The 27,378-nt window shown below is 39.1% G+C and overlaps 1 protein-coding gene across 1 annotated transcript in view; it reads right to left on the minus strand.

Annotated features, from left to right (window-relative positions):
- The window catches only part of LOC119646824 (histone-lysine N-methyltransferase MECOM), a 284,773-nt gene extending 258,172 nt beyond the window's left edge, over positions 1 to 26,601 (minus strand). The window contains exon 1 of the mRNA XM_038047443.1: positions 25,511 to 26,601. The gene's annotated coding sequence lies outside the window, so the exon portion shown is untranslated. The remainder of the gene's footprint in view (positions 1 to 25,510) is intronic.
- Positions 26,602 to 27,378: the final 777 nt, after the last annotated feature.

The following is a 27,378-nucleotide window of genomic DNA, read 5'->3' on the forward strand; positions in this document are numbered from 1 at the left end:
CGTCGACCGGATAAGCGACTTTACAGACACAAAAGGAAGCCTGGGAGAACCAATAGGTCTGTGAACTCGAAAAGTCGCGGAAGTTTTACCATCAAGTTAGCAGGATGAAGCCTTACACACCTCGATTCTCATCCTGCGAGACAAAGAGGAATATTTGATTTCCGACAGAATGGGCATATTGGAACGATGGGGTGAGTACTTTGATGAGCTACTGAACAACCAGAACATCGGCGAGTTGGAGGTACTGACAACTGAAGATGACGGACAAATACGACCACCAACAAGTAAAGGAGAAACAGTCCGTGCAATTCATCGGCTTAAGAATCATATGTCGCCCGCCGATGGAATTACAGCCAAATTGGTTAAATATGGAGACGACCAATTGCATCAAGTGGCTCATCAACTGATGCTCAAGGTATGGGACAGCGAATCAATGCCTGACAACTGGCAACGAGGCATTATCTGTCTCATACATAAAAAGGGAGGTATCACACAGGGCAGCAATTATAGAGGTATTACGTTGCTGAGAACCATCTACAAGATATTCGCCGGTATCGTGCTAGGCCCGATAGCCCCATACGCCCAGAACATCATTGGCTCAAACCAAAGGGGCTTCACTCCAGACAAATCAGCAACAGATCAGATTTTCTCTGTGCGGCAAGCGATGGGAAACTTTTGGAATATGAACATCAGTTGCACCATCTCTTCATCGACTTTAAAGCCGCCTATGATAGCATAGCCAGGGTAAAACTGTATACGGCCATGAGAGAATTCGGTATACCGATACCGGCAGGATCACTCTGCAGACCATTCGACATCAGCAAAGGTCTACGACAAGGGGATGCCCTATCATGCGTCCTGTTTAGCTTGGCCCTGGAGAAAGTGATCTGTGATGCTGAAGTAAATGCAAGAGGTACGATCCTCTTCAACTACTGGCCTATGCTGACGATATTGACATCATGGGAAGAATGACCTGAGATTTAGAAACTGCCTTCATCCAGATCGAGCAGGAGACAATTGAGGCGAGATCTTGGGCTGCACATCAATGGAGGCAAGACAAAATATATGGTGGCAACGTCAGCACCAAAAACCAACCAACCAACAACATCAGACCGCACTGCTCAAACGGGAAGAATAAAGATAATAGACTACAACTTCGAGACCGTTGATAATTTCTCCTATCTGGGGTGGAAAATCACAACCGATAACAGCTACGATTATGAAATCCGCGTACGGTTGTTGGCAGTTCGAAACGCCTCACCATAGGGTCAAAGCTCTAAGTGTACAAGACTATGATCTTGCCAGTCCGCATGTATTCCTCGTAGACTTGGGTTCTTAGCAAGAAAAATTGGGAACTTTTGGCCGCGTTTGAGGGAAGGATCCTCCGAAGAATTGGATGGATGGACGATCCCGTAGCCCACATAACGACGAAATCTATGAGCGATACCATGACCGTCCAGTTGTTGATAAAATCCGGCTCAATAGGTTACGGTGGGAAAGTCTATATCTATCTATCTATCTATGGTAGAAAAAGAAGACGAAGCAGACCTTGCCTGAGATGGAGCGATGGCGTAAGTCAGGACGCTAGACAGCTTTTAGGGATATCGAATTGATTGACCTCGCGCAAAACCGGGATGTCTAGAGTTCCTTATTAAGGCAGGCCTAGATCGGATCGGTTGGTGCACAGTTGATGATGATGATGAAAGGTGTTCACCAATAGATCTTAACTGAATTGGATATATTGTGTCGTCAGATTTCTTTGTTAGTTTGAAATTCAATATTTCTATTATTTGCAATTTATCACCTCATTTAATTCTCACAAACAATCAACTTCACCTTTCAAGCAAAGAGATTGGCAGTTGAAATGTAGCAATCTGAAGAGCTTCTATTTGTATTTCAATATGATGGCATAATCTACCATAAGCATTTCGGCTAAATAAACTGCAAACAGCTGGGAAGATAATCTGCCACTATTTTTGTTATTTTCTTCTCACTAAATCCATCCGTGCCATTGCAAAAATTCCTCAGCGGGACATATATGATGTAGCCATGACCACAAAAGTAGAAAAATCCAGACAATTTCAAATACAGAAAATGCCCGAATGCTAAAAGATATAAATATTATTAATTAAAATCCAGATCCTAATCTACCCATATCAAATTCTATTCCACATTATCATATTTTGTAAATCATTGCAAATATTTAATTTAAAGTGATATCTATCACACTTGTACCAGATGGATAGATACCTACCTGTATCTGAGCACAAGGTGGGATTTATTGTAGTTTTGTTTTGAACAGCACAGGGTCAGGCCGAGATGGTTTTTGGTAGTCTGTTTTTCAATTGTGTTTTTAAAGATCTACTACTAGTCCCGGAGAGTATGTGTTTGCATCCATCATTGAGCATCAAAAAGGTTTCCAGTGAAATATATGTTAACCCATTGATCATAAAAATCGTTCGTGAGTAAGTAACCTACTGTCTGTAAAGCTATTTTGCCAGATTTATATCTTTTAGTTAATTTTTGCAAAGATGTTACTTGAGAATTTATTGAGGTTAATCAGGTAACAGGGTTGTTGCTACAAAAAACTGAAAGTTGGCCAGAACAATGTCAGGTGAGTTAGTGTTCAAAGTCGTAGAACAATATTGTTATGGTTGTTTGAGATGAGTTCGCTCCTGATAAATTGGCGAGATAGATTTGAGAAAGACATTCGGGTGAATTAAGGTCCTAATAAATACGATCATTACTGAGTAGTAATAAATCAACTGGGGACTCTTCTGGTAACTGTTTATCTGGGGTCTGATTTTATATGTTCTGTAGAGTATTAACAAGGGACCGCTGTGATGGTCATGAAACAAAGAAATATTGTTATTATTGAACTAAATTATGTACACTTGTTGCTCCAATTCTTAAACTATGCAATGGGAAATCTCAAATTAGGTCGAACCCTGAAAAGTTAATACGAACGATTTCTGTTTCATGTTTAATTTATAATATGTACAATAATTTACAAATATGTATTGCAATCTTCTGGATATGTAAGAGAAGTCAGAACTACTATAAAATAGTTCTTGGACATTTGATGTACATTGAAATATTATATATTAAATAAAATAGTTTGCAGCGTCCACAAAGAGATAAAATCACTTAAAATTTTCAGGACATAGGCACCTTTCATTGTTTTTTCCGAGAGCAACTGGTGGATTGTGGCTCGGCTGCAAGCAAAGCTTTTACTTCTTATATTTTATATTTAGTTCTTTCTCTTTATTGTCAGGAGCGGAAAGCATCTTTTACACTTTGAAATTTATTAAACTATTATATTTCGTTTATTTATTAAGTAGGAAAGTGTATAATATATACAATTTTAATAGTTATGCAGGGATTTGTTTTATTTCTTTCGTTTTTCTATTTTAGGTTGTGGACGACTTCCGCACTCTCCGGCGGTCTAGTCAAAAGTTTCTGTCATCTTGCCATTTTTCGCTTCGGTCTCCTGTCAAGCCGTCAGCTGTTTCCACTGCTGTTCAATGCGGTGGCAGAGGCGAATTCGCGGTGGCGTTCAGGTTCGCGCCTCTGATGTCCCGCCACACCCTTATTATTAGTAGATGGTAATGAAACGTTAATATAGGTCCTAGGGTGAGCGCGTAAATTAGTATCCACGATGGAAATAAAATCTAGAGAATGCCTGCGGAACTTACACAAACAGTTTTATTACCAAATCATTTCTCCTCTTCAGCTTGGTAATCGCCGGGAGTTTTCCCCCAACGAAAAACTGCCGAAAAACTGTGCAAATGGTCTTCCAGATTGGTAGTTGGTGTAGGGCTGATAACCCCACCAGCAGAAAGCTACTTGTTACGAAGCCGAGAAAAGAGCCCTGGAGTGGCTTTACTACACAATGACGACCCCAAGGAAGAAATAGGCCAAATAATTTTGTGCATTTTCTCATGGAATGTGCGCTGTACAGAAGAGGAATTGTGAAGCAATTAAATGATAGTCTGTTCCTCTGGAAAGCTAATGCACGTTGAAATGAGCTGGATGGAGATCGGTTGACACGGGGTAGCTTCGACTAAACTACAATTTTTAGTTTCCAATGTAAATATATATTTCGGGAGCAACTTACCCCCTTCTTTAGCGCAAAGCTACAGCTAGCTAAAGTAGACTAAAAATACCAGACAAAAGTCTAATCCCTTGGAGATCGGTTTCCTGGAGAAGGGCTACTATATCAACATTAGAGCGCTCATCCAGTAAACCATGTGCTAGGATAACTTTTAAAACACAAGCCTCGGGGTATGGATTATGATTTATGTCCCTAAAGTTGAAGATAAAGAATCGGTGCAAGATGTCTTCTGCAGGGCAATAGAACGACAATTGGAGCCTACCCAGGTACAATATCCTACCCAGAAATTTTATTTGGAGATTTTAACTATGAATTCAGGCGATACACCGGCTTCCATAGCTTGCATAAAATCTCACTAGACCGGGTATCATCCAACTGATAGTTTCACATTGAATGGTCTTTGGAAATACCTGATTTTTGCGAAAAGAGGTCTATAAACGTGAATACCTCCTTACGGGCCACTTTCAATCAATTTAATGAAGTGTTACTTGAACGCCGCCACCTCATAATATTGGCGAAGGTCAAAATAAATAAAGCGAGTAATTTTGACTCAAGGCTACTTGAGAGCAAACACTGAAACCACCCATAACAAAGTCATCCGTAACTGTTATGAAAGGCAAATAGATACCGCAATAAAGGCAGCTATCAGACTCCCTGGAAATGAAGCATCAGCGGTTAACTTTTACTACCACCTTAAAAATATGATCATTGGTGCAACCAGGTAGTCGAAAAGCCTGTTTCGATAACGAAAAATGCTGCATACCCATCAAGGTAGTAATCACAACGAACACAGGCATGCGAAGAGACTTACCAAAAATTCGTCGAGCAGAGAAGTGGCTCAAAAGAGAGAAAAAGAAAGCTTGGGAACACCAACGAGTCTATGAATTGTAGAAAGAGCTTTACCAACAACTCAGTAGGAAAGAAACTGCATCCATTTCGCTGCGTATTTTCCCGAAACAAAGATATCAATCTGATTTTCGAGTGCATGGGCATGTTGGAGCGATGGGTTGGAAGGAACTACAAACAGAAAGCCCTGCAAACTAAAGGCAAAGGAGAAGTGCTACACTACCAAACATTGGAGAAAAAGCCCGTGCAATTCATCGGTTTATGAGCATACGGTAGAAAATCTTGCATTGCACTCATCAGAAAACATTTCTTGCAAGGGTAGGTTCCCCAATGTTTGTCATCAGCTAAATAAAGGTGCTTTTCCATCAGTCAAATAAAGGCGGTGCTGTTGTAATTGGATAGAAAAAGCTTATCTCGAATTGAGCGTCGATTCAAGGTACGTAACCACTGCTTTTCACTCAATAATCACTACACCGATCGATACAAAACGTAGAGTCATGACTTTGTTTTTGTTCAAGACGGCCATTTTGGTTTTTTTAGCGCAAGTCCAAAATTATGAGCAGTCACCCATCCGCCTAACGGACGAATTTATATATCAAACCTGCTTTGTGCCTAAAGTACGTTCAACTACAAGTGCTACAATATAGTCTACGTAATCGACCAAGCGTAAATCTTCTTACATGTCGAGCCTTGACAAACTGTAGTAGGAATCGTTGCTGAGGTCCTTGGCAAAGGTATCAGATAGGCCTCGCATTCACTGGTATGAATACTGGGCCTGAACTCAATGTAAACCAGTACCACTGTCCCAGCCATGGCGGGGCTCTGATTGTTGTCTCAAAATGAACCCGTGTCTGAAGAGGGTAGTAGATTTTTCAACTACCCCTTCACCGACCCACAATTAAGCCTTCCACAACTTGGCTGAAAATGAACTTTGAACTTAAGGGCCATCAACATATTCACGTCCGCCAATTAATTGATTAACCGATCAATTGTGGAAAATCCAAGGGATATACCCGGTCGTGTATAACATGAACATTGTAATTAATAACACTCGACTCTCAGCATCTTTGTATCTCCATCTTTTTGAACAGCTTTCCTTTTTTGTGTAAACACAAAACAAAAAATTAAAATCGGTTTAATGTCTGTCTGTCCGTAAAACGTTTTTTGTCGGAGACGGTTGTAGCGATTGACACCAAATTTTGTAGAAAGGTGAGAACTGTGAACGCTCATATAGTGAGTTACATCCTTTTAAGTCGAATTTAAGGGGGGTCCCCTTACATGCCAAAGGGAAAGTAAATTTTTTTTTTATAATCAAATATAGTGATGTGGGGCAGCAAATGGAAGGTCTCGATTAGTACTTTTCGAAGCCGATCTTAGTTTTGACATTTGTTGAAAAGGTGGAGAGTGCGGGGGGTTGAAAGTGATCATTTTTTTAACGACCCCTTCTCAGAAACTACCCTACCGAAAAATCTGAAAAAAATCAGGGGGCTGCCACTATATGGTGCCTACGCTCCGAAATACCCTCCATACTGATACCTGTTCAAATAAAGTTAATACTACTACATTACTATAATTTTTAGTAATTGACAGGAAAACCCCCCTTAAGTTCACCCTAGAATTACAAAATTTTGCAGCAATGTAGGCATAGAGCATGATCCTGCCAAATTTGGTGAAAATCGCACTATTACTTACAAAGTTATACTAGGTCAAAACTGTCTCTCCTCTGCAAATTCAAGACTATGAATGTAAATATCACTTGAAAGTGGATATTTTCACATAATATATGCATATTTTACGTGCTACATGCTAATGAGACAAATGCACACTCAAATCTCTTTATAAAAGAAATACACAAAACGTTTCATACCTCAAGCGTCTAGCTTCCGGTTTTCCGACTCCTATACTAAGGTGGGGGCTGTTATGTTGGATGTTGCCCATCCCCGCAATTTTGTTCAGATTGTTCTGAAAAACACTGGGCAAATTCTCTGATCTTCATGACCATTTATACAGTGTTTGGCTCCCATTAACATCGTTAAAAGTTGCCTTTGAAGCAACTACCAAACATCGGAAAACCAAGGTATCCCCTAATGATGATCCTTAATTCCTATCTTTGCCTTGGGTTGAACTATTAATCTGCATATCAATCAATTGCACATTAACGGTGAAAGATACAACATTTGACTTTGAACATAATGTCTTCGTCTTTTATCTTTCAAGCACTGGCATTCCATCTTTTATTTATTTAACTTAAATATATAGCATATGTGTCAGTTATAAGACCGGATAAGGCTTTTCTTGACATTTGGCACCACCGACGTAAGGCACACTTTCCACTCTCTAATCGCTTTCAATGTCCTCTACTTAATTGTTAGTGTTTCAATATCCGAAATCTCATAACCTTTACTCAGATACAAATAAATTTACATTTCGACAAGGAAATACAGCAAACATGTGCAAAATCAATAGCGCATTACAAATGCGATTTGTACTGAATCAACCAGTTTGCATCGTGGTAAATAGAAACCGATAAATTAAAACAAATCCGAAATGACAACCAAAATTCAAATAGTTATCTAACAAGCAAGGCAGCATTGAAGCAGATATAGTAGCTGCAAAAAGCAAAAGTAACAAGCAAATAGGAATGTGTTACTTGAGAGCGAATCCTTGCCGGAGGGTTTCAATTACTACTACCACTACCTTTCCGTTCAACCTGTTGCCTCACGAATATCTAAACTGCACTAATCCGAATGTCCGCCCGTTCATATCTGTCTATAGATACTTTCACCTTCCATATTTAATCTCGAAATTAACATACTTCAAACCCGTATTTTCTGGCTCATAGTTTTTACAACTAATTTATTAATTCATGAAGTGAATTTAGATCAAGTGCAATTCAAATATTGGACTTAGACAAACGAAGATGAAAACAGAAAAATAAGATAAAATAACAACAAGATAGTTTAACTTTGTTACAAATATGAATTTTGAAAACAACAATGGGTTGTTTCATTCAAGAAATAATCAATTGAAGTTGTGTTGAGTAATTTTGTTGAAAAAGCACAGCATCTGCATGTATTACGCGCGTAGGATGCGCGTCCGGATAGTATCTTCATGTAAGAGTAAATCTTTTGCTTGACGTCGACGCCAACCAGGCTGACGTTGAAAGAAGTGTACTTTTTGAAGATACTGATTTGGAGATTTCTCAATTCATAGAAGTCTTGAAATGCGTTTTTACCTCTTTGCAAAATTTAGTTCATTTAGAGAAAACACTATAACGTGCGGTGTTACGAAACAGCTTTCTGTATATCTGAAGGACATATGTACATACATGGAAATAAAATTGCGTAGTTTTTTTGCTCTACAATTTGCGCATAGGCAGCTTATTTAGAGTCGAACCCTGCTATTGTGTAAGACACTTGAAATGGACCAAGATAAACTAATTTGTCTTCAGAACATAAGTACCGCTTGGTGCCAGGATTTCCTCACTTAAACTTATGCTATTGTTTAAATCGGAAAATTTTCGTAATATTAAATAGTATTATGTCCGTTCAATTGCCTTTTTAAGATAAGACCCTTGTTTACGGCTTTGGTAATAAGTAGATTTTCATAAGTCGTTACATTCAAGTGTTTGGCGTATATATCGAAATGCGCTAATGCTGCACCTGGATATCTTGTGTTTCATTTGGCTACTAACAGTCGTAAAGCGGCGAAAGACTAAGAATTAATTAGTTTAATTGTTATATTCGTTATTTTGCTCTTTTTCTGCTCGTTAGTTATTTACTATTCACTGGAGTATGATAACTAGAAGTTCTGTTAGAAAGTTATGTACATATTTTCGAACTCCAGCCCTGGGGGCAATCATTCATTGAGACTCATTTTCCATCCACAAGCAAACACTTTTCCTTTGCATCGAAGATTTCGTCCAATATAACACACATTAATGTTGCTACTAAAAAAATGTAATGGAATTAGAAATATTCCAGTTGATCCATTGTCGAGGGATCGTTAAGCGGGGTTCCAAAAAAGTATGCGTGGAAAGCGAATTTTGGTCCTGTATATTATAGCCTATAGTATTGCAAAATTTTATCATTCTAGGATAAGCTTAAGGGGGGTTTTCACTCACTTTCTAAAAGATATTGTAATGTACTACTATCGGCTTCACCTGAACAGATTTCGATATAGAGTGTATTTTGAGCCCTAGGCACTGTTTACTGATAGCTTTATGATCTTTTTTTCACAATTTTCGGTTGAGGGTTGGGATTCCTCAGAGTGGCGCTTTTAAATAAATGCGCACTTTCCAACCTCCGCCCCCCTTAAAACGAATGCCAAAACTATCACCGGATTTGGAAAGTTCTGATCGAACCCTTTCATTTGATACCCCACATGACTATATTTCGTGAAAAAAATGTACACCCCCTTCTGCATATAGTGAGAGCTCCCTCAGACTCACCCTGAAAATATGTTACTGCATGGGTGAACATTCACAGTTCCCACGTTTTCACTAAATTTCGTGTCAATCTGTATAGCCGTTTCTGAGAAAAGTGCTTCTGATAGATGGACGTAGTTCCTACGTTGCGGCAAGCCTCACGCCAGATGAATTCGTATTGATGGTGGAAAGATTAACTTTCGAAGCAAGCTCAACCCAATAATAAGGGCTGCGATTTTAACGCTTGGGATGAAAAGTTGGGTAGTCGTGAAACAAATGCAAGAGTCATATTGCTCGAAGTATTTTCAAGTGTAAATGCCATTCTGGCTAATACGTGCGGTGTCAATACTCTTCGGAGACTGAATATGGGGTCGGTGATTGATCTTACGTTCATTAGAGACACATTACCTTAGGGTTTCCGATGACAGATGAGCGAAGAATATACGCATAGCAACCATCAGGCTATCGTCTTTGAGATGAAGCGTAGGATAGAAGGAAAACATATCAAGAAAACTCCAGTAGTGGATTAAACATCCAAGAAACATGATAAGCAAAAGTTCACGAAAATACCTCTAAAGGAGGCGATGTCGATGGGAAACGCAGAAGGAAAAGTGATGCAGATTCTAAAAAGAATACAGAAAGCATGGGACGAATGCCTAACTTCTGGTGGAATGCCAAAATAGAAGAGCTTCACAAAGTTTGCCTCAACGCCGGAATATAGTAGGAACCGATCTGAGTCTAAAGATTTTCATAACTGATTTGAAAATGTAGAAAATGAACGATAAACTGAATATATGAAGAGGTGATGCAAGGAAGCATACTACGACTCATGGGCAGGTGCGTACAAGGCACCCATGGCATCAATAAAGTCTACATGCTCCCCAACGATCGTCAACCCTGACTTGCTTCGAAATGTTATTAGTACTCTCTTCCCATAAGTTTCAAGTGAATCGAACCTTTCCTTTCTCCAAATAAACATCGATGAAATTTCCGCTAAATAAATCTCGGTGAAATTTCCGAGTTAATCACTGAAGAAGTCCTGGTAGACGCGAAGAAAATTTCGGAAAATAAAGCCCCAGGCCTAGACGCCATTTTGAGTAAAGCTCTGGTAGCCGTCAAAACAGTTCCAAAATGGTTCGTGGGAAAATTCACAAGTGTATGACGAAATTTTGAAGTTGCAACTGCTAAAGAAGTGATAATTATTGTTTACCCAAACGACATCAGAATGACTATCGTGGCGCAAGATATTGAGAAGATCAAGGTCCTCATAAACGAAGTAATTTTTGAAATTAGTTTTTTTCTACAAGATACTGACCTGACGTTCACACAGGCTATAATCGAGGTAGTTGGTTGATTATCAAGGAAAGGAAGTAAACGTCAATAAAGAGTAGAATTGGCGAGCAAATCATACGTTCCCAACCAACCCTTAAATACCTACGAGTCATGATGAATTAAAGGCTCAAATTCGAGCCAAGAAATTCATCTTCAGAATTTAGCAACAAAATCTCCCGGGGTTGCTACATTGTTAGCAACAACATTACCGGCCCTTGGCAAACTTATCGGCTCTTTATCTCGAGTGTAACCAGCTTCATCTTGCTTTATGCAGCTCCAGTCTGGGCATCATCATTGAAGATAGAAGCAAGTAACAGAAAAATCCCAGCCCCATACCGATTGGATGTATTGCGAACCTTATGCGCTTACAGTACAACATCAGACAAAGCAGCATGTGCGATAGCAGGCATGGCCCCATCGACATCTTGTTGAACGAGAGTCGACGCCTCTATGACCCCATATGCAGTCACAAAGTCCTGGAGCTATCGTCGACAATTAACACGAAGTAAAGCTATTTTGAAGTGGCAAAAAAGATGGGGTGATTCACCTAAAGGACGCTAGACTCATAGGATTATTCCAGATGTCTCAAAGTAGACCAAATGAAGACACTGCGAAGTTAGCTACTACCTTATTCAATTCCTAATCGAATATGAAGGGTACCGTGCATACTGCAAGATGATTCCGGACGATCCGAAATATGTTGTTTTTAACCCCCAAGGTTCGCTGCATACCAAGCTGAGGCGGAAATTGACCCCGGGGGTGGTTGTCACCCGAGAATAGCGTGGACCATATGCTAGCTTTTGTAGCAGCGTGAAGGGCAGTGGAAAAATTAATGAAGACGCATAGCTTTGAGAGCGCCCACGACCCGGAAATTCGGTTCAAAGTAGTCGAGGCAAGTTTTGTGAAGCATAACATAACAGACTCAATATTTGCAAGTCATGGCAGTGCTTCCGCTCACTAAGCTACGCGAAATAATTGCAGAGTCGGTGACAGATAAATCATAATAATAACAATCGTTGGCGCAACAATCCATGTTGGATCAGGGCCTTGAAGTGTGTTAGAGCACTTCATTGAAGACCGTAACGGTACACTAGGAGGCAATGTGGTCAGCATTGCGCTCGCCCGAGATTATTACCCTGATTTGACTCAGGTACTCATTCACAGCTGAGTCGACTGGTATCCGACGTCAAATCACGATACAAATTCCACTGCCACCAGTGAGATTTGAACCGCGACCTTCCGTACGACAGCCTTGCGCTCTAACCACTCAGCTATCCGGACATCATACACCCGATTAATTAATAAAACGATTGTATGCAGCCAGGAGGACCAAATGAGGCAGCATTTCCGGGAGTCACGAGAATCTCTCTTAGTTTCCCCGCCATCTTCAGTGAAGTGTATGGTTAAGAGGCTTACCATCTGCTTTTCAATCGGTTATGACAACGAATGATGGCCGAACACTACAAACGGCAGTAGACGAGGTGAAAAGGTCCACACCGCACTACTTTCAACATCAAACATCGCGGAAGCAACGTCAGATATACTAACATCAGAAACTCCAGTCAAGGAGCTTGTTCAAGGATTGTCAATTCCAGAGCTGGTAGCGAATATACACACAGTTAGACAGGAGATTTACGCAATGAATTCACCCTGATAGAAATGTCAACGTTTTCGGGGTGCAGTGCACAGTGCAGCTCCGAAAATCGCCGCTTCCAGCGAATATGTTGTATCATAGGAGGTTCAATTCAGAAGCCATCAAATACATGGAGACTTCATCCTCTCCAGGATACCTTTTTATATCCGACAGAAATATGATTGCCTATTACCTATAGGCAATCATATTTCAGTCGGAGTGGTGGTGATATAAGTATACACCCGCCCTCCAAAAAACAAGAACCGTATAAAAAATCCATATGGTTAAAGGTGATCCCGATAAGGAAGTGAATAGGAATAGGAACCTTGGCACAAAACCAGGACGTTTGGAGTTCTCTACCAAAACAGGCTTAAATCGGACACCGGGTGCCGCTGACAATAATATGAAGCATATTATCATAGTTGGACATGTAAAGCTATCCACTACAATTTAATACAGTTTTCTAAAACAGACCCATCCAACTTATCAAGGTTTTATCCTACTAAAATTGGTAGAACAAAAATTAACTAGGATCGCGTGAAAATTGTCAGTATAGTGAGTGATATCCTTCTACGTTGAGTTCAAGAGGGTGGTATCTCAAATATGCAAAGCAGGGGTCTAAAATAGATTTTCATTTTTACATTAGTTACAGAGACGAAAGGTGAGTAGGTTATGAAAAGTAGCTGCCTTCTTCAAGTGCACATCCTCTGAAACTACCCAGCCAAACAATCTAAAAAAAACCATGGGCGTGCCTATATATAACCTTTACGGCCCAGGACACTCTCCGTTTGTCACTGTCCAAATAAAGTTAGCAATAGCATATTATTAACTCATAGTCTTATCCCTCTTACGTTCATTCCAACATTGTGCTATTTTCTTGTAATATGGAGCTCCATCCTAGAAAATTGGGTTGAAATCCTACTATTTCTAACAAAGTTATAATAGGTCAAAGTTGCTTCTTATACGTGAAATTACTGAACCTTCAGCGATAAAATGTCAGTGCAGCATTGAAGTTAATGTTCGGACATGCTCAATGCGCCTACACTATGAGCTATATGCAAATGGGAACAATGTGCACCCAAACGTCTTTATATGGAAATTCCACATAACCTATCGTAACTGCAGCGCCGAACTTCTGGTCTTCATCATAATTGACTACTTAGCATTTAGCAAATGGAATAAATATAATCGGCTCCTACCACGTGGAGCAGGTTTGAAAATGACGGGAAATCAATAAGGAAGAAAAGTAGAGCAAACCAACAACTGAGATCCACCTTCACCAGGCCAACGCATTTAAATACAAAGTGTAAAATGCGATGGGTCCTTGAACCACTCGAAATCTGCTAACCAACACCTTTCATCTGTTTTTGAAGCTGAAGGGGAGACATTTGGAATTATCAGGATAATGGCTATTTTAGACAAATTGTTGGCACATAAGTCAATATATTGTTTCTTTAATATAATGAAGGTGGAGAAAGGGAAACATTCATTCCTTCGCATTGGTCGTTACCATGCCTAGAACACTCTTCCTATCTTCCCTTTGAGATCCGGAAGGATCTTCAAAAATTAACTAAAGTGAAGCTTCGTCTGGTGCTAGATGCTCTTGATAGTGAACGATAGTGGGTATCAAATGCTGATTGTAGTTCGTGCTTCCTCTACTTCTCGTGAAAATCAAGTTGATGCCTTCGTCATTGGTTTCTCGTTTGATTGAATATGTTTAAATCGTTTGTCGATAATATGAATGCGCTAACCCATGCATATGACTAGGTCCGCGTTTTCGTCATCGTTTACTAATCTCAACACTTTTTTGAAATAACTGGGAAACTTCAAACTTTCATTAACTTATGTTTGCGGTATGTCGACGAGGTATTTAGGTCTGAGACAATAAAAAATGAAGAAGTTGGTTGGCATACGGGCAGGACTTCTGCTCAGACGGTGGTGCCAGTCAATAGGTCACACATTGAGGAAGAGTGAAAAGTCCTTCACGAGTTACCTCATGTAATGGAATTCACTATCACAAGATGATCCATGAGCGGGTTGCCCCAGAACTAAGTAACGCAGAACAGTGTGAGAAGAGTGCATGTTTCTCGGAAAATAAAGGGAAGGATGAGTTTAAAGACGTTGCATGGAGTTTTGAGCGATGGCGGGGAGGTGTGTTTGACTTGATTTGTCCCCCATAGAGGCTTATGACAAATGTGCTGCCGGTGAAAGCTGCAGAAGTTTGCAAACCTTTCACCGATGATTTTACGGTCACCATTTACGGTCCATGTCCCGATAGCACAGGTCGAAGCGCGACTAATATGTGTGTTCTATTCCTTTTAGTTACAAGCAAAGAATAATATGGGCGTATTCTTAAATCTTTTTGGAATGCTGGGATAAATCCTTTGGCTGGCTAAATACCCTCTGCATCTATCGGGTGTTCTCTAATATCTGCAATCTAGACGATATATCATTCAAGTAGCCTTCGATGTTAACTAGCTGGCTTGCAATAAAACACTGTAATGAATTAATATAAGTGAGTATACTGTGTTGCTTCTCATATAATGGCTTCAGTTGCCGCGGTACGCGGGTAGCCATCAACTTTATCCTGCGAAGGTACCTGTATTAGCGACATACTGAAGGGCAAAGTTTGCTAGATGAGTTTCTGGCGACCATATTTTCAGAAAAAAAAAAGGATATTGATAGAAACTAATTACAACTACTTTGATTAGGAATGAGACTCCAGAGAAATAGTTTTTATTTAAGCACCTTATCAGAAGTAATACTAAGTAGGATGCTTACTAGCGGTCCCGTTCAGCTCTGTAAAATTGTCGGGAGCAACGATAACAGAAGTTTGGGAAGGAAATGCTGGAATCTGTATTATTATTATTATAGTTTGTCTGCCTATCAACTGACGCGAAATATGGTGAAAAGGTTGGAACTATGGACCACTAACCATGAAAGTGAGTTACATCGTTCTAGAGGGGTGTAAGATTTATTTTCACCAAGTTTTGTCTTGTGGAATATCAGATGAAAGACAGTAAGTAGTACTTTCAAATTCACTATTAGTTTTGTTATTAGTTTTAAAGGGAGGGTAAGTGCAGGGGCTGGAAAGTGATCCCTTATTGGCCGAAGCATTTCTCAGAGACTACCAAACAGAAAAATCTAAAAAAATCTCGAAACTGTTACTATGTAGTACCTAGGGCTCAAAATATCCGCCGTACTAATATTTGCTTGAATAAAGTTAATAATTGTATATTACTAAATTTTTTCTAAATTGGGTAGAAACCCCCTATCCCTAGCACCCACGAGTAGGAATTATGAAGTTCTCTGGGTTAAATATTTTTTGACAAAAAGCATCCCAATTATAGCTAAAGAGGTTCAATAACCCTATATGCGATGGAGCACGATCACTATATATATTCATTTGCAGCCAAAATTTGCTTTGCTACTAAAATACGAAGGCGAAAGAAATAATTCTAAGACCACTCCTTATTTGATTTTCGAAAACAACAATTGCATGCTTTATGTATCACTTGTAAACAGCAGTAATGAAGGTAACATAGAACCTTTTTATTAATATTTCCTGTAATCACAACTAAATAATAGAAACAGACAAAAGGGACTATCATTCACTGGTGATCTTGATTGGTCAAAATGAGACAAATAAGAAATACTATTGATGCTTGAAAACTTAACCATTGAAATAATTGAAAGGAAATATAACTATTAATAAATGAAAATATCCATTCATAAATAAGAAAAAGTGCTATACAAGCCTATATAATAAGCATGATCGGTAATTGTCATTGAAGGAATTAAGCAATTAGATATACGAGTAAATGTCACACAACTTTTTGATCAAGCCACAATTCTGCATTTTCAAACCAAAAAACAAGTAATGCAATCATTATTCAAGTTGATATGATAATAAAATGGAATTAAACTAATATGTATAAATAATTCAATTATTGGATATGCTATCCAGTCTTAAAGTAATTCAGGAAACAACAGAAAAGATAAATACCTACAGATGACTTATGTGGATGAATTTGTTTCAGACATAAAAATGTAAAATGGTCAATTTGTGAACTTTGTTTGATGTTAATGACAAATTATAATTGCCGTTTATTGTATGAAATATAATTATCACCTACTAAAATAGAAACAGTAATGTTAAAAGTATAACTTTAATTAATCTATTTCGTGTTTAGTCAAATTTACCTAACCTGCAAATATCAAAGGATCAAAGGATTGGATAATTGGAGAATTAGAATTTCTTAGAAGCTTGGCTGAAAGGCGTTGGTTGCAACTAAATATAATAACAAGACTGTGTGCTAGTTAGTTCAAGAACAAATCTGGATTTCCAGTATGAGATTATTATGTTGTACTAAAACAAAGAAAATGCGTATATTGAGAGATTAAAGCTTCCCACTACTGAACACTAGTAGACCTGATTTGAGTAGGCGATCATAGAAAAAGCATGGAGCTTCAGGTATGAAATGGGTTATGCATGTCCCATGTAAAAATATATAGGAGCATAATAGTTCCACTTTTACGTCATTCCTAGTATATTCGCATATGCATTTAATATATAAGATAAATTTACGCGAAAGGAACAAAAGTGACCTACTTTAACTTTGCTAATATTAGTAACATTTCTTCCAAACTTTTCAGTATTATGTTTTATGGAATGGTGGGGAATTTTCTTGTGATTCCGCAAACATATTTATACAAAACCTTAAAAATAAGAATGACCTAAATACCAAAGTAATATCAATATAAAGTTAACTCAAGGGAAATTTCGATACAATGCCAAGATCCTCATAAGGATGCATCAATATATATGGGATGATGTAAGACAAAAGGTATTTGAGTGATACCACAATGCAGAACAGTAGTAGTCATGCTTTAGCGAGGTAGTTTTAACGATCCCTTGTCTACCATAACTTTAGTTGCGTTAAATTGCTAGGCAACCCAGAAGATATACCTTAAATTGGAGGAAGTAACGCAATTGGACAGCGTAAACCTGTCTTCATTTTACTGGAACTTCACAGAAGAGATTATTAGAATGCACATTTTATAATAATATTTTTTATTAACAAACAATAATACACGTTTGGCGCGATGGTTGAGGGGGTAGAGCGTCAGCCTCCCAATCTCGCTGCTCTGGGTTCGAATCCCAGTCGTTATGGGTCACTGTGTTCATCATGCGTTTGTTTCGCTACTGTTAACTTATCACTTGCACAGCGTTAAGTATGATGATAGGAAACTGAAGCACAATCTAACTCTGTGGATGCTATATACTCCACCATGGAATGAACAAGAAATACTAAGGAAGCAAGAGCTTTTACTTCTACTGGATCCTGAAGATCCTATTATTAGGTCTAAAATTGCAAAATTAAAGTGAACTATCAGAAAAAAATACATTATTTCACACATAAAACTAGAAAAGGTGTGGTATTTACGCATGGTTTTAAAATAGGTTTAATGTGAGCAACCTAATCATTACTACTATTATTGTTCGAGACTCTTGATCAAGTCGGTTTGTCTAGGTCGAGTCTACCGTTCTTCTCGGTCAAAGACTTTGTCCGCGTTCAACGGACTTGGATATTTAGCTCAAACTTATCTGACTAGCCCTCACTAGCGCGGATTACATGGCTATACTATCGAAGAGGGGCTTCTCATGATTTCGTTCTGAAGGTTGCAGCCCTACCTCCATTGCAGATGACTTCATTTTGGACGTTATCCTAGTCTGTTACGTCCACGATTAATATCTTCATCTTCGTTACTGCGAGGCGGCGCTCATTGATCCTGGTAGTAGGTCATTACTTGGAGATGGATAGATGGTGACAGAGCGAGCGGTGCTGCGCTGGGTTGCATAATATGTTATCTTTTATTCGAATGTTACCACTCTATCCATTTAGTGATCCTGATCTTTTTCCACATTGTACGTCGTTGAAGAGTTGCTTTTATTTTTAGCTTTGATATCCCGTTTTTAACAGAAAATCGATTCTTAAGCAATTCCTTAGCCCTACCAAATAATAGAACCTGAATTTGATAAATTATACTTGGCAAACATTGCTTACGGGTTCCGTCATCAGATTTTAAACATTTTTTTCAAGAAGGCATTCGATTTCAGGATGGTAGTCTCACAAGGTTTGCCTGTACAATGTGTCATTTATAATTAGTGCCGCTAAATCCTTGCTATATATTTACTGGGATTATCTGTAAAGGTTATAAACAGAGATAATAATCCCCTTTGGAGGCCAATACGAGAATACGGCAATAGAAGGTGATCTTCGAATTGCAGAAAAGCATAAAGTGGAAGCAGTGAACAGATAAAGGGAGATGAAAATTTCCGCTTTGAAAGCAGGAGGCATAGAGGATGATCTATAGGAACTGTTAATTAAAAGAAAAGGATTGCAATACATTTGAATAAACTAGGGAATGTCAAGAATTAAAAATTTTCAAATGTCCAAAAATGCACTTCTTTTCTTCAATAGAAGGTGATTGAGGAAGTCTTGAGTCCTCATCTACTTGATGACGGACTGGGTCAATTGAGGAGAAATTTTCTCCCAGTTTTATGATCATGTTTTACAAAAGGGTGACTAAAAGCCCAGGATCGGGTCCTGACGATAGCAGAGAATTCAAAAAGAGGAGTCTCTAAACCAAAATAGTCGAACGAGGATTCTCCCTAACTAGTACAATGCATCATCAAATGAGTGATGATCCAGGAAACTCTCAATTCTTTGGTAAATATTTACTATAGCTATGACGATAAAATCCGCGCACGGTTTTTGGCAGCCAACAGAGCCTATTGCAGCTTAGCTGTTTCACTCGAAACGTCTCACTGTAGGGTCAAAGCTATTACTGTACAAGGCTATTATCTTGTCAGTCCTCATGTACTCCACGGAGACTTGTGTTCTTACGAGCAAAAAAATTGCAAATTCTTGGCCGCGTTCGAGAGATGAATCATCCGAAGAGTTTTTGGCCCCCTACATGACGATGTACGATTCCGTAGCCTATATAATGACGAAATCTATGAGGATACCACGACCTGGTCGTGGATAAAATCCGGCTCAACAGGTTACTGTGGGCGGGTCACTTAATCCGTATGGATGAAGATGATCCAGCCCGGAAAGTCTATAAGGGCAATATCTATGGTAGAAAAAGAAAACGAGCAGAACCTGCCTGAGATGGAGCGATGGCGTAGGTCAGGACGCTAAACAGCATTTAGGAATATCGAATTGGTGGACCTCGGCGCAAAAGTGGGGTTTCTGGAGTTACTTATTAAGGCAGGCCTAGACCGTTATTGCGCCGACGATGATGATGAATATAAGGCGGTTTTCACTTGGACATAATTTGCATGCATGTCATGTTTGCAATAACACATAAATGAGGGATTACCATCTGTAGTCACTTTTGTTTACGTTGCTCTCAGGGCAAAGGTGGGGTGACGAAATCGTCAAGTATTCTTCTTAAAAGGCTATTTTTTCGAATTTAAGGTACTCGTATATCGCGTTGGTTTTTAGTGCAACGGTATGTGGGTTTTGTTAACCAAATTCAGATGATTATATGCTTTGTTAGATGCTCCACTTGATGTTGGAAAATAAAATCCATTTTTAATATGTTCCACCTTGTTGAAACACTGCTTCCTTCCGGCGGTGGCGACCCAATGGGCTGATGAAATTGGTACATCTCATCTTAAGTCACTTTGACGACCCATCCAAATATGACTGCCAGTTACCCCTGCATGGAGCATAGCGCGTGGAGCCTATCAGCTTCTTCCACGGCTTTCGTCGCTGCTTTGCACAACGTCGTCGACCATTCTTTGGTAGTGAGTACATGGTGTAGCCATCAATGGAATTGTCACCCTTCCTTAATGTGTGCACTTTTGGCTACTGATCAACATATCCACGGGTATCTAGTTATTTTCCTAGGCTAGAATACTATTTGAAAACTTGTAGCTTTACAGTAGCAGTTTCGGTTACTTTCCTTTCCCTACTTATCTGTAAAAAGCACACTGGCGGGTAGCAGCTTGTGGTTGATGTTAAGATAATTGTATTTCCAGACTTTGGTCGAAACAGTGAAGATAGGGGGATCAAGTTCAGTTAGAGCGCGAACGGCAAGAAATTGGGTGCCGTCGCTACAAAAACATCACTTTCTGGATATATAAATTGGTCGACGCCCCCGATACTTACTACTGCAATTAGGAATAGTGCGATGACCTTAGACTAAAAATCTTGATACTTGCTTCCTTCTCCAAATCTAGGAGCATTTAGCCATAGTTCATGACTTGGTGAAAGGGTAAAAGATGTTATGAGCCTAGTGGAGGGATTTGAGGAAAAGTGCCATGGTCGATAGGCCTTCCCTGCGTCCTCAGGACAAGGCAGCATGGAAAACATCGATAATAAGAGGGAATAATACCCGTGGCAGGTTGCAACTATGTTGATCTCCGCTTTGAACGTCAAATTCAACTGAAATTTTACTTCGATGTAGCACGTTATACCTCACGCCATCATATGTCGCACTGATAATAGCCATCAATTTCATCAGAATGGTACAGTTTTGCATACCGCTCCAAAATAATCTCAACGGGCTTAATGTGGCCAGTTCAAGAAGATCCAGAGCAAAAACGAGCCTACTCTCTGGCGACCCTACATTTTACGTGTCCTTTGATGTGTTCTAGTATTATTTTCGTATAGGCACCTACGAATCATTAATTTTCTACATAATTCCATCGTCCATGACACCCACTTCTTAATAATTTATTGCTAGATCTTTCTGTAAACGGCAAGATGTTTCTGTTCACGGGTGATTCCAAAACGTTTCGGAAAATATGCGTGAATGTTCTAATCAGATAATGCAGATCTGGGAAGTTAGTTAAATTTTACAAATGCGTTTTTATATTTGAGAAATATTAAAACAATCTCCTGGAATTGTAGTTTTGATTTTCAGTCAACTGCCAACAATAATTTCTTTCTATATAAATCTTTTTTTTTGTATTTTTTGAAATCAAATAGAATCTTTTTTTTTCCACTTCAGACGATCCTTTATTTCAGTTTGAAGATCGGAAAGATAGCTTTTGACATAACCTGACACCTTTAATCCATGAATTGTCACCTAAGCAACTATATGCATTGTATCACTAGCTACAAAAGATAGTGATCAGACGATAAGAAATCTGAAAGGATCCACAAACCATACAAATTTTTCTAGACCTCCTCTTCCATCGATGATTGGGATTAGATTGTTGATTAATGTCCGACTGATCTAGATTTTCTTCTTGGTCAGACCGTGTTTGCTAGGATGATGAACAATTTATACCATCGGACGTTTGACTACGGTCATATTATTTGAAACACCATAAAGAGAAGGTAGCATCTGTTGAGTATGTCGTTGATGCCAGATGGAACCATCAATGGGGGTATTTTTTACTAAAATGATATCACAACTATGCAACGCAAGAACTAATGAGCGCGAATTTTAGCTCATTATACTGTGAGGCTTCAGCAGGTTATACAGCGCTTTTCTTTTTTCTAAATGAGTCGCTTAATGGTATCCCAAGCCAAAGCTAGAAATTTACGAACTCAGATGAAGGTGTAAAAACTGGGTATAATCTAATTCTTCTTTTTCTTCAGCCTTTGTCCAGTTCATAAGCGGGGTCGGCCCGTCGTGATCGGTTTCGCCATTTGGCTCTATCGAATGCCTCATCTGGGTGCAATCTCGAGGCTTTTAAATCCCTATCCAGCGTATCAAACCACCGTTGTTTCGGACGGCCTTTTGGTCTTTTATCATTGACCAGTCTTGGCAAGTGAATTCTCGTTAGCACGAATTGCGTCGAAGACGCCTCTTTCACAATTTTTTCACGATCGGTGCAACCCCATAACGACCGCAGATACCCTCATTTCGGACTAGTGTCACACCACTAGTCCAACGGTCGATATTCGCCTCTATTACCGCAAGACGTCGTTCATTGTCTTTTATAGTCGGCCCATACTCAAAACCATAGAGGGCGACCAGACAGACGACATTGTGACAAATTTTAGATTTGAGACGTTTGTTGATATGTCGTTCTCAAAGAACACCAGTTGTGGAACGCCAATTCATCCAGGTTGCGTTAATGCGTGAAGCAATTTCATATCGCAGTTTTCCATTGGCTGATAGCGTTGACCCGTGGTGTTTAAATCGCTCAGTGCTGGGGAGATCACTATCGCCAGTAGAGACAGTGATTGTGCCTGATTCATGGGGATCGGTAGTCAAAAATTCAATTTTGTTTAGATTCAATCTGAGACCGTGTTGCGTGAGGCGATCATTCCATTTTTGGACAAGTTGCTAGAGATAATTTTTGCTAGTAGATGCTGGGCAAACATCATCTGCATAAAGAAGTGTGTAGATCGCTGGACGTTGGATGTCCCGTGTGACGGTGCCCAAAACAAGAACGAAGAGGCGTGGTGGCAGGGCGCTCCTTGATAAACACCAACAAAGACGCGAAGCGGTTTTGATACACCCGCCATACTTCGAACTTTACTGTTCGGATTGTGGTATAGCAATTGAACCCAGCGCACGAGTTCTTCGTGTTGTCGCAAAGCATACCAGATGAGTTCGTGTGGCACACGGTCAAACGCTTTCTCTAGATCCGGAAATGCAATGTAAAGAATGTATTGCGTCAGTAGTTCCACAGTTTTTGACAAATCCGGGTTGATAACCGTGAATCAACGATTTCGTGAATACGGTTGTCAAGAACGCGTACAAAAATGGGGGTATGGGAAAGTAACCGGATCGAACAGTCATTTCAACATTCTGCTGGGCTATTTTCCATATTGGAACAGTGGTACTTTCTTGCCAGTCAGATGGTGTTCTTCCTTCCTGAATAACCCGGTTAAAGAATTCACTGAGCCACAGTATTGGCTCTTCGCTTTCCAGAGCTCAGATGCGATGTCGTCAAGTCCTGTTACTTTCGTTTTATTGCTTCCTCGACTTTAGTTGCACTGACAGGTGGAGCTGGTTCAAATGTCGGCAATGATTGTGGAAGTGGAGGATGAACAAATTTTTCAGTTGAAATTCAATCTATCCGTTGCTGCTCGACGGTTGGTAATCAAAGTACCGTTCTTGTCATTAACGCAACAGGAGGGTTCGATATCCTGTGTGGTTTCGTGTCGGTTTTTTGCAAGTCGATACAGATCTCTCTCGTCATCCCGAGTGTCCAGTTTATCGTAAAAATCTTTGTAATGGACTGCTCGGGTGATAGCGTTCGTTTTCTTGGCTTCTCGGTTGGCATTCTAATAAGTTTCATCTCACCGCGATTTATAATGAGATTAGAAAGAAGAGAAGTCTTCTGGATAAAATTAGCAGCTTCAATCAATGCATTGCTACCCCAGAAACTAGATTTTTGACGTTCTCCAAACTGAAATCCGGTAGTAAAAAACGTGGACTTGGAGCCCCATTCCCTTGATCAACTGGCTTAGATTTGTGTGACTGTGTCAACTAGGATGAAGAACATTTTATATCATAGGATGTTTGACATCTGACTGCGGTCATATTACTCACAACACTATGAACAGGAGGCAACATCTAATCAGTATACTCGTGGTGCTACATGATACCACCAATTGGGGTATTTTTGGTAAATTAGTAACATGAGCTCCAGGAGAAAGCAGAAACTGCAAGGAAACCACCACAATTATCCAACGTAAAAGCTAATGAGGAACAAACCTTGTTCCAGCAGGTTATATGAAACTTTTCTCTTTACTAAATAAATCGCGCCTTAATTCAATGGCAGCTGAGTGCAACTTAGAAAGGTACGATCTATGATTAAAGTGTCAGAACTGTGTACCCTCCGATTGTCACGTTTAAAAAGGTATGACAGTTTAGAAAAAGTCACATGGGGTAGCTATATGGCCAGTGGTTTCGTCGCAGACGATTTGACTATTTCTTGGAGTGATTCCTAATTTTCGCTATCTTCATAACAGTACATAAATGTTTGTCTAGGAATAAAGAAGGATAGGTTGACAATTTGTAGTCCGTAGATCAAGGTAATACCAATTTTCTTTGACTGCTAGGTATGCCTTCCGGATAAACGGAAGTAAGCTGGGAGTAATAGCAATGTGTGTGATTATTTTTTTAACAGTAGAATCTTCATTCTTTACCAATGAAACAGTGTAAATTTACTCTTCATGAGAAACTATGCAGATCAGGAGCTGTCATAGGATAAATGACATTATTTGCGCAACGCGTGAGTTAATCGTTGAGGAATAACCATTGACAATTTTTAAGTATTTCAAAAACGTTTTATAAAAAAATCAGTTATGCTATTTTATTATATAAAAGGAAAATGACAAAGAAGTGTTTTTTAAAAGTATCCTTGTTCCTTAGAATTTCAGTAGCGAAATAAAGATTTTTATTGAAAACATCGCTCTTTAGATCTAGGACGATCCTCTATCAAGTGAATATACATTCTGTTGAACACAAAGACATTGATTGTATCTTTTTTCTTCCTCTATTGTTTACCCTTTGAAATTTCGTGTTGGGACAGGATATAACAGAAGTATGATTACTCGCCTAGTATTCACTGGATTTCAAAACTCCATTGGAATAGTCACTGGAGAAAAATTACTCAATGCACTTCCTTATTATTCCCTCCAATAACTAATACTAGTAATTGCCGGCAATCATTTTTCAATTAGTACCAATTCGTTTGAATTAAATTTGAATTTCAAATACCACTCAGACTACACTTGCAGGGTAATGATGCACTCTAAACTTGACCTCGAATCTTATATCATAACTTCAATCTAATACGTTTTCACGGTGAATCAAAATGAAGATGATTCGAAGCAGATTAAATCGCACTTTGTTTATTATTTACGAGTATATCCGTATTAGCAGTGAAGATACGGCTCAGTGAAGGAAATGTACACAGATTCACTCGATATCTGAAATACAATATATTTGCCAGTGCCCGGTTTCACTTTCAAAACATTATAATAGTATCTGGTGCAGATGAAATGCGTTTTGGATAATATTCATCTGTGCATGAATTTTCAAAGGAATTAGGTTAATCCTGCCACGGAATCATTCGGTTTCATTTCTCTAGAAAAAGTAATGACGTATGTGAAGCGCGAATTATTGATAACATGCGTAAAACAAAAGATACACATTGCTAATCTGTACATACCTGGATGACATGAGCCGTTTCGATATCATAACCACAGTTAAATTTTCCAGGATCGTGGTGCACAGATTTAATCCCTTTTTCCCGTCAGCTCTTCTTCAATAAAACTGGTTAATAACGATTGTAAAACCAACCAATTCACTAATCATACACTTAATCTGTAGAGATTCTATTCCGCCCTCGTTGGGAAAGTGAAATAATTTCACTTAATTTGCACTAAACCGTTAGATTAAAACACTGTCACTATAATTAATTGTTATCCGGATTCACCTTCACGGGAACTTCGTTGAATAGATTAATACTGAACTTGGTAAACACTTCCCAATGTTTGGAAGGACATGAGCCTTGCTGTTGGTATCCTTGGACTTGTAATACTAAGTTTAATAATGGCTTTGAGAACATAACCTTCTGAGGATCCTTTTATTGCTGTTTAGTGTCCCGCCATTCACTAAGGGTAATTTAGGGTTAGAATCCTCGCCAGGATTGGGTACACATCTTTCATGCTTTTTCGGAAGTTGCGTCGAAATTTGATAACTGAAAACTGGTATCCTTTCTAGTTGCCATGGGTATGAAATGTTGAGAATACTTTCTTGTTTATGGATCAGCAGGAAAACAGGTGACTGAACACATTCAAACTATTTATCAAATTAACACAATTGCGAGATAATAAATTATCTAAATCACTTCCAATTTAATAAATTCTTAATTTTACCAGTGAATTATGTTTGCTCCGATATTTCGAATATTTTTGCAAATACAAATATATACAAACTAATTTTATAGTAGTTTTTCGGAAGTAAACTAAAATTAGATTGATTCCGAATTCCGGTAGAAAAAAAAATACTAATAAATTATATCAATAAAAAAAGTATCTATTGTCCGTTTTCAACTTCCTTAAAAAAAAAATCGAAACCGATGCACCACGATAACAACGAACGGAAAACGGTTATGAAGACGAATCGCAACGATAGAGAAAATCCAACGACTCCAACATATGAATCCGAGTCGAGTTATTACAAGTACCAAGTACTAGATACCAACTGAAACTGTATTAACTTTTTAGCATACTTGAGCAGTGAAGTTGAGTTGCGGGCAGTTCGTTATAATGCGATCGCAGTTAAAACTCGACCAAGAAGGAATGCTTTCTTACGTACTATACAACCCAGAGTCAAAGTATAATGGTATACATAGACATCAGATGTACCTACGACATACCATCGTTGGCTGCTGTATCGTGGTCGCCGCTCAGTACCTATCTTTTTTGGAGCGCACACGGCGCACAAATTCAAAAAATTACGTACATCTCTTAAAATTCACGGTACATGCAGAGGAAAATAAGATCACAGCAGGGTTTTCGGAGTTTCTTCAAGTTGCCCCGAAAGAAAACTTTGAAAACATCAATAAAAACCTCACTCCCTTCGAGGCCCCCTCCCTCCAGGTTTTGGTACAGATCGGAGGAGACAGCTTCGTGAAAATCATGAAGATCGCCAATCCAAATTGTATCAACCGAAAGAAGCTCGATACGTTTCAGGTTAGCTTAATCTGCATTACGCAATACGAAGAGTAACCAGCGTGGTAATGGTAAAGGTACCAGGTAAGCTAGATTGCTCAGTTCTCTTTAGATATTTTGCGCGCGCAATTACCTACCTACCGGCATTATTCAGAGCTTTCCTGTTTGCACAATTAGATAGAATTCCGTGTTTGAAGAGAAGATACTACGAGCCCAGCCCCTACCCCGGAGACAGGTCGACTGTTAAGAGTTTGGCTGAGAGAAGTATCTTAGAACGCAAACTAGATATGTGGTCTTAACGACATCTCATCTTTTGGGTGGTACTCGACTATCTCCATTATTATTCATCGCTTGCTTGAGA

This window comes from Hermetia illucens, chromosome 1, assembly GCF_905115235.1.
Source record: "Hermetia illucens chromosome 1, iHerIll2.2.curated.20191125, whole genome shotgun sequence".
Lineage (NCBI taxonomy): Eukaryota > Metazoa > Arthropoda > Insecta > Diptera > Stratiomyidae > Hermetia > Hermetia illucens.